This window comes from Triticum aestivum, chromosome 7B, assembly GCF_018294505.1.
Source record: "Triticum aestivum cultivar Chinese Spring chromosome 7B, IWGSC CS RefSeq v2.1, whole genome shotgun sequence".
NCBI classification, from domain to species: Eukaryota; Viridiplantae; Streptophyta; class Magnoliopsida; order Poales; family Poaceae; genus Triticum; species Triticum aestivum.
The window spans coordinates 395,776,530-395,795,084 of NC_057813.1; positions in this window are offsets into that span (position 1 = coordinate 395,776,530).

An 18,555-nucleotide genomic window follows, 5' to 3' on the forward strand; every position below is an offset into this window, starting at 1 on the left:
GGCCGAATCTTCGAATAGAAGTTCAAGATACACCCCACGGGTGGAATTGTTCGAATCTAACAAAGTTCTCAAAGATTACTTAAGACAGACAAGCAGAGGAGGAAAAGGCAGCCTAGGAGACGGCATCTGGGGTCGGAGGATCGGAGGTGACGGCGGCGTCAGGTGCCGGGGCAGTCGGCTGGGCGATCTCGGTTTAACCGCCTCCGGCGGCAGTCGTTTTTCCCAAGGCGGCTCGTTGCTGGAGGCGCGGTTGAGCTGAGGCTGGCCGCCTGCTCCGTCTTCTGGCACATCCACCTCGCCTTCGGCCTCCACCTCGTCCTCCTCCTCGGTGCTGGAGTCGATCACCTCTGCTGAGTCCTCGCCATACTCCGGGTTCATCCCGAACCACTCTGGCAGCACTTCCTCGCAGCCTTCAGCCCGCTCGGGGACGAAGACAATGGTGTCCGTGTACTCGGCGATGGCCGCCGCACGCTCGATAAGGGCACCATCTACGGCCTCCAGCTCGGCCTGGGCTTCTGACCGGAACGCGGCCAGACGGTCCAGGTCCAGCCCTGGGTACCACGCCTTGACGAACTCCAAGGCCCGGCGCGCTCTGGCCCGGGCCAAGGAGCCCTTCCAGGCTTCAAGACAGCTGGCAGCGACCTCCAGCCAGTCAGCAGTTCGGCTGGCGGTGCACAGAGCCGGCATGCCTAGCCATAGGGCGGCAACCGCCTGGGCACCGGCACGCTGAAGCCGACGCACCAGCCGGCAAGCCGGACGAAGACGGGCTTCAATGCTCAGAAGCTGCTCATCTATGGTTCGGGGGGCATTAGCGGCGATCTCCTCGCCATTCGCCCTTCGCGCTTCACGAGCAGCCTCGATGGCCAGAGGGACTGCCTGCGAGTGACCAGGGAAGAAGTCTGCCAAGACAAAAAAGAAGAAAGTCGAAAAATTAGAAGTCGGCATGACACATAGTCGGAAGCCCGAAGAAGCGAAACAAACTTACCATCAACGATATCCTCGATCTCATGGAAGCCGGAGGTCAGCATCGCCTCCCTGTCAGTCCAGGAGGAGCGCTTGCTCTCAAACTCGGCCAGGAGGGTGGTCTCCCTCCTCTCGGCCTCGTCCTGCGCCTTCTTGAGCAGCTCCTTCTGCTCGGCCAGCTGCGCCGCCAGCAGGTCGCGTTCCGTGGCGAGCTTGCCACACTCCTCCTCCTTGGCGCGACGGGCGGTATTGGCCTTGCCTAGCTGCTCCTGAAGAACGGCGTTGGCTTCTGAGGAGCGAAAGAAGAGACAAAATAAGTCGTCAGCAAAAAAGATCGCCGGGAAGATCCGGCCCGACTGCTCAGCAGTCAGCCTGAATCTCGGGGACTACAGCCCGCGGGTGCGCCACCGCGCCCCCGCGAAAAAGAAGAACTCACTCCGGCTTTCCGACAAGTCGGCAGCCCGCTTGCTCAACTCCTCAACATTGCGGTTGAAGGCAGTGGCACGGAGGTTGTGATACTCCTGCAAATAAGTCATTGAAGACAAAGTTAGTGTTTGGAACTCGCCAGAGGGAGTTCCAAACCGCCTGCTCAGCAGCCGGCCCGGAACTCGGGGACAACACCCAGTGGGTGCGCTGGCGCGCCCCCACAGAGAAAAACAAGAATCAAGAAGGAGAAGAAACTTACTCGGACGGCCGTTCGCGCGGCCAGGTGCGCTCTGGTGCAGGCTTGAAGGGCGTCGCCTTCGGCCCGCAACTTCGCCTGGACTTCCAGGAGCAATTGATTTAGCGGCCCAGTGCCGCCTCCGCGCACCCACCCGGTGGGCACGACGCTTGTGGCCTCGGCGTCTAGAGTTGCCGAGCTGGCAGCGCCGATCTCCCGAGGTCGCGGTGCCGAGGTCGCCCTCTCAAGACGGCAACGCACCGGCGAGGCAACTTGGAGAAGCAGCCGTGCTTCGGCCTCGTCCATGGCCGGCGGCTCCGATGGATCCACCGGCTGTTTGCCGTGCGGTCTCCCAGACGGCGGTGGAGGCGGCGGCGGTGGCACGAGAGCGTCCGACATGGAGGCCTCTCCGCTCTCCTTCTCTGTGACGGGGTTCTCGGTGCTAGCTCCCCCGGTCTGCCCCGTGAACTCCGGAGGCGGCGGTGCAGACGATAGTGGGGGGACGAGCATCGCCGATCGGCGACGCGCGGCCTCGTTGGCGCGTCGTCTCGCCGCAAGGGCGGCTTCAGCATCATCCAGCTTTTTCTGGGCGGAGGCGGCCGCCCTGTCGGCCTCCGCCTTCTCCAAATGGTCGGCCTCCTCCTCCTCGCACTTCTCCTGCGCATTCCGTTCCGTCGCCTCCCGGAGGTCGGCGGCAGGGTCGGGCCGCCGAGTATTGGCGGACGTCTCTGCCGACCCCATGACGAAGGGGACGACGACTCTCTCAAGGGAAAGAGGGCTCTGAAGAAGAATGGAGGGAGTATATAAACGAAGACTCGGACAAGATTCAACAAAGAAAATAAAAGAGCGTGAAGACTTACGCGGATACTAGCGGCGGCCTTCTCACTTCCCTTCGGAAGCGGTTGGCCTTCGTGGCCGCCTCCTCTCATCTGGTCGCGGCGACCGCCCCCTTGAACTTCTTCAATTTGCCGCCGGGCGCACTCGGCCCGGTGTGACGCCTCTTCGCGCCGCCTTGGACGGCGGAGGAGCCGGCGCCCGACGGGCCGATCCTCAGTTGGTGGCGCGGAGCGACTTCGCCTTCGACGTCGTCATCAGGCCAGTCGGCGAAGGTGGCCGAGGGCCTGAAGTCGCCTTCCGCTCCTCCTCCCCCGCCTTCGGCATCGGCTTCCATCGCCGCCGCCCCCAAGTCGGGGTCGTCGACATCGCTCTCTGCCCGGTCGGGAACATACTCGCAGGGCTGTCTCGTGGCGCCGGCGGCAGGCTGCATAAGAGGATTCTAGTTCAGAAGAAACCAATGAGAGTCAGAAGCCGGAGTCGGCTGCAAAAAAAGACAAAACAATAGGGGGACGCGACTTACCACCGGTGGAGGGTTGTCGCGCGAGTACGGCTCCTTGCCGAACTGCCAGTCCTCCTCGTACTCGCAGTGTGTGATGTAATTCACCATATTTGCCACCTCCTTGTGGGGCATCTCCTTGGTGCTCATCCGACTTGGGTCTCGGAGGCCGCTCATCTGACAGATCAGGTGAGGCCGGCCTTGGAGCGGGAGAACTCGGCGCGCCATGAAGGCGGCCAGCAAGTCGGCCTCGACGAGTCCCTCCGACTACGTCAGGACTTGGAGTCATGCTACGGCGGCGGCTCCGGCGGGAGTCAGCGTCTTGACTTGGTGGGACCAGCTGGGAAGCCGCCCAGTCAGGGGAGCGGCGTTGTAAGGCGGCAAGTTGACCCAGTCGCCGTCAGAGGCGAGGTTCTTCACGTAGAAGTACGAGCGCTGCCACATCTTCACCGACTTGATCAGCGTGATGGGAGGAAAGAGGTTGTCGGCCGTCGAGCGCCGCATCACGATGAAGGCGCTGCACTGGGCCGGCACGCCGGCGATGTGCGTGCCGAGCTTAGAAGAGAAGAATTCTCCCCACAGCTCGATGGTGGGGAGAACGCCGAGGAAACCTTCGCACAGAGTGGTGAAGGCGGAGAGCAGCACTACCATGTTCGGTGTGACGTGGTGCGGCTGAAGGCTGTGGAATTCCAAGAACGAGCGGAAGAAGCTGCTCGCCGGCAGCCCCGAGCCGCGCATGAGGTGCGAGCGGAATATGACCCACTCGCCCTCTTCCGGCGCCGGCCGGATTTCCCCCTCTGGCGCGGCGCAGGCGCGTACGAGGTCCGCGCTGGGGAGGCGGCGTGTCCGGCGGAGGAACTCGATGTGTTCTTCTTCTACCTCCGAACCGTCCCATACGCCGGAGCGCACGGTGGGGGCCGCGGCAGAGGAAGAGCTCATCGCCGCGGTATGGTGTGCTCTAGCTCAACGGCGGAGGCGAGAGAGAGAGAAAGCAAGATTAGGAGGGGGAACGGGAAGAAGGGCACGCGAGCTGTGCCGCTCCGCTTCCCCCCGCCTACTTATACCCCTGCGGGCTGAGAAGCCGACGGGGCGGGCGTGGGATTAACTGCCGCACGATGCCCCACGCCACCCCACGATTTACCCATGAAGTTACTGTGCGCAGTAACAACATGGGAAAACCAACCGTCCTCGGCCGCAACGGATCCGTTTGTATGCCGAGGCGCGTTAGTGGCGGGCCCTGCCTGACGGCCCGTCCCATCCTGCGCGTGGGCAGGCAGACTGTTCTCCCCACGTGGCGCCACGCGATAGGGCCGCCCTGATGGCTGCGGAGAAGCGTATCAGGCACGCCGCCTGGCTTCCCGCCGCGACTTTCGAACTGAGGCTCTTCACTGAAGCCCCGACCTTTGATAGTCGGCCCAAGGGAAGACGGCAGCCGAGTCCCAGAGTCTGCATTTTTAAAGATTGAAGCTGTTGAAGCCCCACAATGCAGCGACCGCAGGGCTTCATCAGCTTCGGGGACTACTGTCGGAGTAATGGGCCACGGGTAGGCTAACCCGAGGCCCAGGACATTTCAAGACATCGGGGCAGGCCGCGCCCCTCAGGCCGAGTCCCAGGAGCGACTCCAAAATATGTCGAGTCCCAGACGGCGACTCCCAGATAAGCCGACTCCAAGCCGGCGACTCCCAGATAAGCCGACTCCAAGCTGGCGACTTCCAGAGAGGCCGACTATAGAGAGTTGGCCCAAGACTCCTCCCTTATCCCAAAGTACGACGCGGGGTACGGTCACGGCATGGCCGTTTCCCCCCCCTGCTTACGAAGGGCCGGCATGGCTACAGTGAGCCGTATCGCTGGAAGACCTCCGGCGAGATGCGGCACTGTTGCCATGCCTGCCCTGATCTCAGCCACAGTATGCAGTACACTGTGCCCACGACGCCGGCCTGTACGACCCGAAGGCGGCGGGGCCTCCTGTCAGTGGGTGGGCCGAAGGCGGCCTGGGCAACCCGAAGACTGACCTGTGGGAGTCGGCCTCCCTGGAGTCGGCTGACTCCTCCTGGGCCCCACGAGACATTAATCAGATAAGATGGGGAATGGCGACAGTGATCGCCCGATAGACGGCGGCACTGTTGCCACGACCCGATGACCGAGCCTGCGTCATCAGGAGTGCTGCTACAGTACCAAGCCTGTCCGCGGGACCCGCCAGTCGGCGGGCCACAGAAGCCGGCAGGAAGGATGGCGGCCTGAGAGACAGACGGCTGGGACCCGCGCCCAGCCGGATTACTATTGTACCCTCGGGGGGTAGGCCTATATAAACCCCCCAGGGCACCCATGCAAAAGGTTCGGACCTAGAGAGAGAGATAGACCAGATAGCCCAGGGAGGTGAGAGCTAGCCTTGCCCTCTCCTACCTCTAGAAACAACTCCAGGAGCACCATTGTAGTCACTTTGCTTTAGTGATCATGTGGAGACCCCGCAGAGCAGCAGTAGGGGTGTTATCTCCTAGGAGAGCCCTGAAGCTGGGTAAGTTCCGCCGGCGTGCATGTCTTCGCCTCATCCCACTTCCAGGCACCGACGATGTTCTACTCGCTCCCACCATGATAAGCCATCCTTTGGCATATGTCGTATCCAACCCCCGACACTTTCTCTGCTACTCCTTCCAATGATCGGTATGCAGTGCATGTGTCCGTAGACATGACATCTTGTCCATGGAAGTTCAACTACGGCGACCATCACGTTTCATCTCGCGATTCCCACGACGCCTCTCCAACCCACGGCACCACGCCCCCCGACGTGCGCCTCACCCCTCTCGGCCGCACCGCCCCTCTGCCTCTATGTGCATGACATGTGGGCCACCTAAAATGAGGCGAGCATCAAGTTTCTACCACAGCCACCCGCGATTCCCACGACGCCGCTCGAACCCATGAAACCACATGTCCCCCGACCTGCGGCTCACCCCTCTTGGCCCCACTGCCCCTCTGCCTTCGGGAGCATTACATGTGGACCAGTCACCTATCGGGTCCACATGTTATTGGCTCAAAGGTAGGTGTAGGCGCTGAAGCTCAGTCCCGACGGCCCTGAGACGAAAATGTAACTCCTACGCCAGGGCTTGTGGTGCTCCCGCAGCACGAACTCGTGCCAAACTCGAGATTTGTTTCTTTACTATACATGCACGCAACGATTTAATGGACACTGTAATCTCAACATGTGATGGGGAGCTCTAAATTTGAATTTGAAACTTATAAAACGAAAAGATTCAAAACAAATAAACTGGGCGAGAGGGAGTATATCGTAGGATGTGTCCCATACATAATAAGTCCCCTAGTTTGTCACCGCGAAGATGCGGTTAGAAAGGAGGACATCGTCTTCCTACTCGTACGGCAACAAATCGACCGCAGACAGCATGGTCCGCCTTTGACCGCCATGTGCAAGGTTCGTGCTATCTTTTATTCAATCTCACCATGGTTCCATCATACCAATTCATGCGGTGGCCCGTTGCATGGCTGATCCCAATGTTGGACAAAGGTTCTACGGGAACAGTGTCACCGTTGTAAATGTTGTGCAAATTGATGTTGGTACCCTACCGTACATATGCAAGCCAATCTCCACTCGCACCGAGCCTAGCCTGTGAAACAGTGTGCAGGGGGAGAATTAGGAAATGGACATGTAAGTTGTCTTTAGAATGCATTTACAACATGATCAAACTCATCTTACCTGCTCATCGGAGGAAATCTGAGTGCCCCTCAACGTTGGCATCTCAAGGGGCGTCAACTTGCAACTACGGCCACGCCGCCTTGGAGAGACCCCCAAGGAAACATCCTCGTGCGTTCCACGGAACATCAAGATGCATTTGTATGAGTAGTTTATCTTGTGAGAGAAAAGGATGAACGAGGGAAGGCCTCTAGAGATAGAGATGGACACTACTACTACCAATGTGATGGCCCGTGCGTTGCAATGGATCCAAACTAGTAGAATAATACTTGTTCACGTGCTTGAAATATAAACACTCTAGTTTTGATATACATGTCTCAGCAGACACGACAGCTTGTCCATGGAAGTTGAACCACGACGACCATCACATTTCTTGTTGCTACCACTGCCACACCCACACGCGATTCCCACGACGCCGCTCCAACCCACGGCACGACGTCCCCCGACGTGGACATGGATCCTCTGACGTGGCTATCACTGCCTTGCCCTGCCTTTCCTTCGCTGACAGGTGGGACCCATGCTTATGGGTCCCTCATGTCAGTGACAGAATGGTAGGATTGTTCGTGCCCCTCATCCCTCTTGGCCCCACCGCTCCTCTGCCTTTGTGTGCATGACATGCGTGCCAGCTGAACTGCGGCGACCATCAACTTTCTACCATAGACACATCCGATTCGACGCGGTTTGCCTGCTCCACTGCTGTGCTCCGATCCGTACTCCCGCACCATCGAATTTTCATCTAGCGGCTGTGACATATTTCGTCCCGGGCATCAATCCTCAGCTGGAGTACTTATGTACTACAGGTAGTACCCGCCGGTGTGGCCATCTACGCCTTGTAACACCCCGATGCCCATCTGTGGTACCCTCGCCCTGGCCATGCCACCACCGGCCGGTTCATCTCGAATGAGTGAGTCGTGAACCACGCCACCACCATGAGAATGACATGTGGGCCAGCCACATTTAAGGCCCACATGTCATTGACTCATAGGCCGGGCAGTAAGCCACTGAAGTTTGGTCCCATGGGCCCCGAGAGGGAAATGTAACTCATGCGACAGGCCTTGTGGTGCTCCCGTAGTACGAGCTCATGCCAAAACTGGAATTTGTTTCTTACTACTACCAACTAGTACTAGTAAGGTACACGTGCATTGCACGCATGAGATTCTGGTGGTTTGTGCATTATGCTTCTACATGTGGAGTTTTCTGGATTCTAACATGTGGCAAAATCTGGTGGAATGTAAGGTTAGGCAAGTTTGATTAACTTAGGTGAGTGTTTGGTTCAAGCCACACCTTAGGCAAGCCACACTGGCCCCACACGACATACAGACAAAAAATGTGGCAAGATTCCCTTAGGCTTGCCAACTTGTGGCTCCAATTTTGAAGAACTTATTAATAACTTTGCCTGAGCTTAGTTGTGGCAAAGTTAGTCATGAATTAAGTTCAACCATGGAGTCTTCTAGATTATAAGTACATGTGGCAGAATCTGGTGGATGATATCCAATGGCCAGTAGTGCTCGGATTTGCCATCTTTGTACCGTCAGATTGGCTTCATCCGATGACCAACTTTCAAAGTTTTTTCACACACTATATAGGGGGTATAGATATAGATGTGCCGGTCCGTTGCAATGGATCCAAAGTATATCTATTTAGTGGAGTGCACTCTAAACACATTATCTATTTATTTTTCTCTAACCTTCCGTAGCCATGCAACCAAGCCACATAAGCTTCATGGGTGCCCCCCACATCATATTATTCATACTACGTTGATTGAAAAAAGTTAAATCACCCAAAACAATATCTTCCCGTTTTTTGTTCCTATGATGTTGTGTCGTGCACGTATCTACTAGTTGTATAGTGGTAGTACTAGTAATATAGTATTAGGAGTACAAAATTGGTAAGTACTAGTAGGAGTAGTACTAGTACAGAATGCTCCTACTCTATCAACGAGCCCCGTCTGACACAAAATTTCTTGGCTTCCGTGCTACAGCTAGATCTTCCCCTTGTTTCTGTTTTCCAACCCGGCGGCGGGCGGGGTGTCGGTTTGCTCAACGGGCGGTCCCACATGAAAGTGAAAATGCTAGGCACAGGGGCGGAGCTACGTGAGGGCCAACACGTGCCCTGGCCTGCCCAACCTAGCAGGATTTTCGTAGTTGTACATCCTGTTTTGAGGCATGGGACGTCAACGCAAGGGTAATTTCTATAGCCTGGCTAGACTGGCACGCCCAACGTTTTGCTTCAAGCTCCGCCACTTCTAGGCAACATGCCTTCCCTAAGCTATGTGTCGTGCCGGACGGGCCATGTTGTACTCCCGATTCCCGGGCGTGTGGGGGTGCGACGCGAACGTGGTTGCGACGGATCCAAAGTAGTAGAATAGTAGTATTTGTTCACAAACTTGAAAGAAATCACTATTGTTTTGATATACTCCTAATATACTACTCCCTCTGTACCTAAATATTTGTCTTTTTTGAGATTTCAAATGGACTATCACATACGGATTATATAGACATATTCTAGTGTTTCTAGCAAGATGCCCGCGCGTTGCACGAAGTTGATGGAAAAGGTAAGCACAACTTATAAATTGACGGATGGAGTAATAGTTACAGTGATGCATATAATTAAGCAAAGGGATCGCACATATCGGTATTGACTGGAACGAGAATGCAAGAGCACAATAAGAATTAAGGCCACGATGATACGATCACAGTGGTGGTTACAGAAGGCAAGAAGAAAGATGGATCCACGAACTTACGACCTCCTCCTCCTCAACTTTGTGCGCCGGGCCACCGACCGGCGGCTAAGGAGCGGCGGCTTTTGTGGCGAGGTCGAGGTGCTTCTCAACAAAGGCATCCAAGTCTTCCAGCCGGTTGAGGAAGGCCAACGTTGTAGCGTCCTCACTGGCCTTGTAGATACCTATCTACACGATTTCCTCGTGTGCGTGGATGTGTAGGTCGACGAATTCTTGCAGGGCGAGGCGCCTCGCGGCGAGCGCGACCTCCAGGTGGACATTCTTCGTGGCGTCGGCGGGCAGTCACAGGGCCACCAGTGCTTGAAACAGGTTCCAGCCATGGAGGCCGATTAGGGTGGCAGGCAATGAGGAGCCCGGGCGCGCGAGCTGGAGGAGTATGGCGATGTCGTCCGGGAGCTTCTTGAGGATGGTGAACTTCTTGCTGGTGGCAACGATCATCTAGTCCAACTGAGAGTCGTAGTTGGCGTCGACAGTGGCCATCCACCAGCCGTTCTCCAACACCGTTTGGAGACGATCCTCGGCGCCATGCCGCAGGCCGGCGTCGTGGACCATCTGGCGCAGCCGCTGACCGCTCACGCGCACCGCCGCCATGGGTCTGGAGCGAGCTCTTTTGCGCTTAGTGTAGGTGCTTAGGCAAGTGATTAGGTGTGTACGATGTGGTAGATGCATTGGAATGGAGGAGGGGCGCCTTTATATGAGGGCAATGAGGGCAAACTGTGTTGCATTCACATCGTGCAGCCTCTTTTCCCGGACCTCCTCCCATTACTTCCCTCATGCATTAATTGAAGGAGGATGCATTGGCCGTTCAACATATCGGGAATCGCTACTCCCTCCCTCGTCTGCATTAAAGGCGTATTGGGAACTGCGCCGCCCGCTATCAAATCGAATACTCCCTCCGTCTAGGTGAGTATTAAGTCATCTTACGAAAACCAAATACTAGTAAACACATAGGCGTGGTGCATTAACTCTCACGTTGTTTCTTATTTTTTTGACATAAATAGAGGAATCAACCAAGAAGAGATGTGGGGCTTGTATGCTTTTAATGACTTGAGACTATCAAACATGACATGTAGTGGTCAGTTCGTTGCACAAGAACAAATACAACCCACGTCAGCACACACGCATCTTATAGCATCACATCCAATCGCTATAAAAGATGAATGAGACCAAATTATATCTCATCTAGATGAGTTCTAGCAAAACTGTGTTAATAATACTTAGTACTCCTGCGCCATGTATCATATAAGTATCATGTAGTACTTTATTTATTGTCATGTATGACACATAGTTCACGAGCGCTCTCTATATGTACCACCTTTTTTTAATTTCAAGTTTTGCTCCATGCGCAATCCTCGATACTACTACTGTACAAAAGTGGAGTATATCATTTTTTTAAAGGCTAGAGGGCGGGGCAGTCTAGCTCGGTCGGTTTCACGAGAGGCGAGGGCCTTTGTGATTTGACAGCTCATTAATGCTGTCAAATCGGATAGTACTACGCCGCCCGCTACACGCCCGGCGCCTCCATTAAACCCCTCCGTTAAACCCGCATGCAAACCGAGAATCCTACTCCGGCCACACGTCCGTTCATGAGCGGGCTGGAATTAAACGCAACACCGGTCGAGCTCCTCCCGTCTGCCCTCAGTTTAAACGAGGCCAGACGCCGGCCAAGCTCCTACCATCCGCCCTCTATTTACACGAGGCCAGACAGACAACGGGCAAGAATCGCACCCCTCCGCCGCTCCCCCATCTCCTCCTTCACCATTTTCTCCACCCTTTCGATGGCTTCCGATGAGCTGTTCTCCGGCATATTACCCGGCTAGGTGGCCTGCCGAGCCCTCTGGATACGGGTGAGGCCGCTCACCAACCTCGCTTGGCCCGACGGAGCCAGTTGCCGCCCCAAGCAGGCGCGTGGTTCAGCAACTCGCCGCTCCAGTTCAGCTCAATGAGGAGTGGCGAGTTGCTCCACGCCGGCACGGCGGTGAGCACGCCGGTACGGGCGCCGTCGCTGCCGAGTTGTACCGTGCTACCAGTGTCTGCGGTGGCCGCGCCTCCCGTGTCTGTGGGCGCGCCTCCCGTGCCTGCGGCCGTGCCATGTAGGCAGAGACAGAAGCCGGGTGCGTGGAGAGCGACGAGTCGGTGGCCAGCTTCTCCGTGTCCGCTGCCATCATCGAGGAGAACTAGAACACGGGAGGCCACCGCCACTTGGGACCCATGAATGCCACCGCCGAGGCGACGACCGCGGATTCAGGTGGTTTCTTTGCTGCTTCGTCTCTTCCGAGGACCTTCATCGACCCCACAAGTGTCTGACGGACATGAGGAAGACAAAGGGATCCGCGGGCGGCCATTTAGAACTAAAATAAGTCTAGATATATCCATTTCTAGGACAAGTATTTCCGGACGGAGGGAGTATTAATTATACAAGAGAGCCGGATTGGCACCTCTTAGTTCATGTAAATGTAATGAAATCCATCATGTTTATATGAAGATCCGGCTTTTTTATACGAAATCCTTCATGCTTATATGAAATCAGTCCGTGTTTGCACGAATTTCATCTGGTTGGTTAGAGTTGTAAAAATGTATGCTGCTGGCGTTTGATGTCGTCCTCCACGGAAGGAAGCGGGAGGAAATTTGCCGGCTGCCGTTGGGGATGCTCTTTATGCTGGAAATAATAGAGTGACACCCAATCCATTTGAGTTAATTGCTTGTATGATTGTCCCTCTATAAAAAGTTAATTGCATGTACAGTTTACACGTGACTTGCAGGGTGGCTACAGCTTCGTACAGAAAGTTAAAAAGAAACAAGTCCATCCTTAATATTCTAAGTACTCTATGGGTTCCACTGTCAGTACAGTAGCTAAAGAAGTATGTATTAAATAAGTAGAGTAATATATAATATACAAATCTAAAGTTAAAAGACAGAATTCGAACTCATGTCATCGCGTTGCGAGCATCCGGCTCTAACCAGCCCATCACATTTTTGTTGTAGACCATGCTGGATATATATCTCCATGTCTACTCTTATATATACTCCATTCGTTCCTAAATGTTTTTCTTTTTCAGATTTCAAATGGACTACCACATACGAATGTGTATGTAGACATATTTTAGAGTGTAGATTCACTCATTTTGCTACGTATGTCTTTTCAGGAAGGGGTCAGATTTGTCCTTGATTTATTTATGAGGTATCCAGATGGGACTGCACCACCAAGAAAAGAGGGTAACATCAAAATTATGGACTACTTTTTTTAGTATGTTGGTAAGGTCCGGTCATAGTCACTTGTTGAAATCTCTAAAAAGACAAATACTCCCTCCGTCCGAAAATACTCGTCATCAAAATGGATAAAAGGAAATGTATCTAGACGTATTTTAGTTTTATATACATCTATTTTTATCCATTTTGATGACAAGTATTTTCGGACGGAGGGAGTAGAAAACAGAGTTGGTGATGATGGTGTGCGTGCCATCCTGCAATATAGGTCGTCGAATTTATATCTAACGGATAGGAAAGAAACTATGGCAATTTTGCAAAAATATACCCACACGTCTCTCCATGTTCGCAAATAAGGCCTTCCCTCGTTCAACCTTTTCTCTCACAAGATAAACTACTCATACAAATGCATCTTGATGTTCCGTGCAACACACAGGCAGCTAGCTAATTTCTTTTAAAATAGTTGCTGCGATAATCAGGTTGAAGTGATATATTTTATGTCTGCCCCGAATGATTTCAGATTCACTAATAGTAATAAAGAAAAGGTTGCCTTGTTAATTAACAGAAAACAGGGTGAAAACTATAACATGAGGCCGGTAAAAACAAGGCACACTGGGTTCAGCGTCATTGTCACTACAGCTGTGCGCGCGTGAGAAGTCTACATATCGAGGGGGCTACCGAGCGAGGCACCGAGACACAATGTTTGAGAGAGAAACCAATTGACAGATTATGATCAGATTGAGTTGTCACCCTTCTGCTGTCATTGTTGGGGGAGGGAGAGAAAGACGTATCGAGAGTGTGCACGGTAGGCACAGAGGCACAACTAGCGAGTGTGTGTGTGTGTGTGTTTGTGTTTGAAAGAGGAGTCGATAGATTATTATCAAGATTGATGTGCCACCCTACTCCTTCGGTGCATGGTAGTATGTGTGTGTGTATGTTTGAGAGAGAATCCAGTTGATAGATTAGTATCAAGATCGAGGTGTCACCCTACTCCTTCGGTGCCGGGTAGTGTGGGTGTGTGTATGTTTGAGAGAGAAGCCAGTCGATAGATTAGCATCAAGATCGAGGTGTCACCCTACTCCTTCGGTGTTGGGAAGTGTGGGTGTGGGGGGGGAGTGACACTCACATATCTCTACTCTTATAAAAAATAGAGTTGGTGATGATGGTGTTCCTGCCATCCTACAATATAGGCCATCCGATTTATATCTGACAGACAGGAAGGAAAATATGGCAATTTTGCAAAAAGATACCCACACCCCTCTCCGCATTTGCAAATAAGGCATTCCCTCATTCATCCTTTTCTCCCACAAGATAAACTTCTCATACAAATGCATCTTGATGTTCCGTGCAGCGCACATGGGCATCTTGCTAGTAGGGAGAAGGAGTTTGTGTGACACATATCTAGCTATATTAAGGGATAGGTAGATAGCATATGTGTGAGAGACATTATTATACATTGAGACATTAGTGGATGTGGGTGGGCGGAATTAAAGGGGTGGGCGTGTTAGACATAGAGAGCGTGTGTGTTTCTGTGTGAGAGACTTGTAGGATGGGGTAGAAAGACGAATTTAACCCTGACGGAGGGAGAGAAATACACGAAGTGCGCGTGTGTGATTCCGATGCCCACAGGGAAATGAGATATGTATGCATGTGAGAGAGATTGCACAATTCATTCACGTATCACTATCTAGCGATCGTGGACGTGCATAGCTTGAACATAAGTCAATATCTACTTCGTATCGTGGCCAAAGGTACAATATCGATTCAATGCTATAAAGATTGGACACTCACATATCACATTTTTTTCTATTTAAATAAACCTTTTCGGTTGTGCATGCCAAAGTTACAATGATGTTTCTTCAAACAACCAATGTAGCTATCATGCACATGCACCATTGTTACTCTTGCATTCAAATTCATTAGTCTTGGATGATTTAAGTTTCTATTTTGATGTAATATATGTAATATTCATATATGAATTCAACGGGTACGCAATTTATGAAATGGAGGCTATGTAATCATACGAGGTAACACTTTTAAGTAGCTAACTACAATATCCATTTCTTTTTGTGCGCCTCTACACTAACACGTCAATGCATTATGTTTAAAGTAAATAACCAATGGCACTAAATTATCTATTTACACGAGAAATACATAGGCTGAGCGTTTGATCCCTTTTTTGTGAACATGCCACTACACCCGTACGATTGGTCGCGCCCGTGTGAACGTCCAAGTTATCGGCGCATCTTCCCGAGTTATTGTCTTTTTTCTGGGGTGGACTTCACACCAGTTATTAACTGCTGACGCGTGCCCCGTGTACACAGTCTAGCATGACCTTCCCACTAGCATGGTCCAAAATTAGTTGAAACTGGATACGAACGATCCCGCGGGTGGCAAAATCTCCCGCCTGCTTCTAAAATTTCCGCCACCTTTAGCATGTGAAATCCCCCTTTTGTCCTTGGTGCATGGAGACCAACAGTTACAATACCGCCCTCATCTACATGATAGCTCGAGGCTGCTTTGGTAACTTCCGGTTCCCCCCACTACATGACACCCTCATTTCCTCTCCCCCTCCCGCAAAAACGACTAACTCCACAGCACCAGAGCATCTTACATCACGCCGTCCGTACTTCATCGCCCTTTCTCCCCTCCCCTCTCAAAACCCTAGACTGCTCATCCACTGGCGTACCACAGCCCATTCACTGCCAGCGGCGTCCACCTCAGCGGATCTGCTTCTGCGGCCGCATATACCCCTCCCACCTCCCCTAGAAACAAGTAGACTGCTCATCCACCACTGTACCACAGCCCATTCAGTGCCGGCCTTGTCCACGGCGCCGGATCTGCTTCGCCGGTACTCTCGTCAACAGCCGCGCATCTGCAGCGGCTCATTCGTACTCCCCACCGGAGACGCTTCATCCACACCCCCCAGAGCCGCCCCACCGACGCCCCCGTCGACGGCCTCTGATCCTCTTCGCCGACACCTTCCTCAACCCTACCGGAGCCGCTTCGTCGACACCTTCCTCAACCCTACCGGAGCCGCTTCGCCAACACCAGCATCAACCCTACCGGAGTAGCTTCGCATATACCATTCTCAACCCTATCGGGGCCGCTTTACCAACTCACAAGTCCACGGCCTCAGATCCGCTTCCTCGCACCCTCATCCAACCTACCGGAGCAGCTTCTGACGCCCCGTCCACGGCCGCAGATCCGCATCGTCGACACCACCCTTAACCCAACCACCGGAGCAACTTCTGACGCCCCGTCCACGGCCGCAGATCCGCATCATCGACACCATCCTTAACCCAACCATTGGAGCGGCTTCTGATGCCCTGTCCACGACCGTAGATCCGCGTCGTCGACACCATCCTTAACCCAACCACCAGAGCAGCTTCACCTACGCCCTCGTCCACGGCCACAGATCCGCTTCGCCCACACTGTAGTCCACCCTACCGGAGCAGCTCCACAAACACCCTACTCGACGGTTCTAGATCTCCTTACCGGACCCCGACAGCCAGCGCAGCGTCATGACCCTCGACATTTCTAACCTGATTCCCACCGTCTGGAGAGATGCCAAGCACCCGCCACGGCCTACATACTTGTCACCTTTAAACCCGTCCAGCATCACCTGCCCGATGTACTTCAAATATACTAACCGGCGCTGTTACCTGTTATGCAGCTGGCAAAAACTACAAGGACGATGTTTCTTCTGGATCTAATAGCTTGGCCAACCAAGATCCTGGACTGAGGCATTGCTATGATCTTGTAATCGTGTCTCTCTCTCTTGTATCGTTCTGTGCCTGCCAGCGTGCTTTGCTAGGATTTTCGACCAGTAATCCCTTTGTGCAGACAATGATTTCTACTACTGGCTGCTAAATTAGATATGTAGATGTCATACATGATACTACCTCGTACCTCCATTCCTAAATATAAGTCTTTCTAGAGATTCCACTATAGGCTACATATGGAGCAAAATGAGTGAATCTACACTCGAAAATGCATCTATATACATATGTATGTGGTCCATACTGGAATCTCTACAAAGACATATATTTAGGAACAGGGGCAGTACATTACACAAAATCTTAGGTGGCATGTAGGAATTCCAGTGCACTACATTAGGCTCCCTTAGAGTGCCTGCTAGTCCAGCATACAAAGTGATGGGTAGTTTATGTTACGCACACAATCGTTAACTGGTGGTTTAAATATGCGCAAGGGATATGCAATGTAGTATCATGTAGAGATGTCTGAAATTAGCCGTGTCAACTTGCAGATAGGGTTACACAATGAAAAAGTACAAGATGTATGTGGCAATTTCATGGAACATCGCAAAAAAGGAGAGGCAGCGGTGAGCCTATACAGTGTGTTATGGTACGTCACTCCTCCATTGCAATCATCGTGACATGTTATTTGTATGCCAATTCTATTAGCCAAGTTTCTTAGGGACAGCTATTACGAGTTATCCTAAGAAAATAAGCACCTGTGAATATAAGCTCCATGTAATACGCCAACCAGTTCTTTTCATTGCGTTTTCAGCTTATCTTTGGTATGATCAGTGGAAAGTCTAGATTGCATTATATATATTTTTCATTTTGCTGCCCATATGGAAATTAATTTGACTTGCAAACATCACAAATTGAACCCAGTGCAGTAATTAATATGATAGGAAAATAGACCATCACTATTTGCTCAAAATGCAAATACAAAGATATCATCTACTTGGCACAATCTACTTTGGTCAATGTTTTCCATAGAGATCTCATTGCCTAATTTAAACGAAGAACGCATGACCCATTTTTAAATGAAGAACAATTATTTATTGAATTTTGATGGTCCAAGTGGCTGGTTATTATCATATAGCAGCACCACCTGAAAGCATCATATAGCAGCAGCAGCAACTCATAGCAACTCATCATACATCAGCAGTAGTCTGCAATTCATCATATACTAGCAGCAGCTCATAGCAATTCATCATATAGCACCAGCAGGAGCAGATCATAGCAATTCATCATATAGCAGCAGCAGGAGCAGCTCATAGCAATTCATCATATAGCAGCAGCAGGATCAGCTTTTAGCAACTCATCATATAGCAGCAGCATCAGCTCATAGCAATTCATCATATAGCAGCAGCAGCAGCTCATAGCAACTCATCATACAGCAGCAGCAGCTCATAGCAATTCATCATATAGCAGCAGCAGGAGCAGCTCATAGCAATGCATCATATAGCAGTAGCAGAAGCAGCTCATAGCAATTCATCGTATAGTGGATCAGAATGAAAATTTGGCAAAAAATCAGAGGAGATCCTCACCTTGTTGGATGAGCTCATCCTTCAACAGCACCTCAAGGCCATGGCCTGGGAGGAGGGGAGGGGGAACAAGGTGCCTTCTGCCGCAGTGTGGCATCAGCCGTAGTTGTGCAGCGCCCGCCGGAGTAGTGCATTGGACGAACCACAGTGGAGCAGCTGCTGGAGACCGTGAGAATGAGTGGCGGCGCCAGAGGGAGGAGCAGCCAGGGAGATTTGCCCCTACCCGCCGGCCATGTAGCCTAGCTGGACATAGCATCGTCGAGGATCAGGCCAGATGGGACCAGTGGCAACGGCTCGCTGGAGGAACCCTAGTGCTGCAGGCAGGGGATCGAGGTAGAGGGAAAGGGGAGAGGAGATGCAAGCCGGCAGGGCAATGAATGTTTGCATGTTTGTTTGTACTTGAGGGTCAGGTGTGACACGAGCGTCAGCAGTTGCATTTTGAGTGTAATATAGGCAGACAACAGAGTCATTTCACTATTCCCCTTCCCTTCAGTTTTTAGTGAGGTTCTACCCGAAACACCCCCCGTCCAAAGAGAAATTAGTTAAGCCCAAGCCCATAACTCAAAAATGACTTCTTTAGACCTTTTATGGCTTATTTTGACAATATACCCTGAAAAGGTGGAATCGAACTGGCCCTTAACCTGCA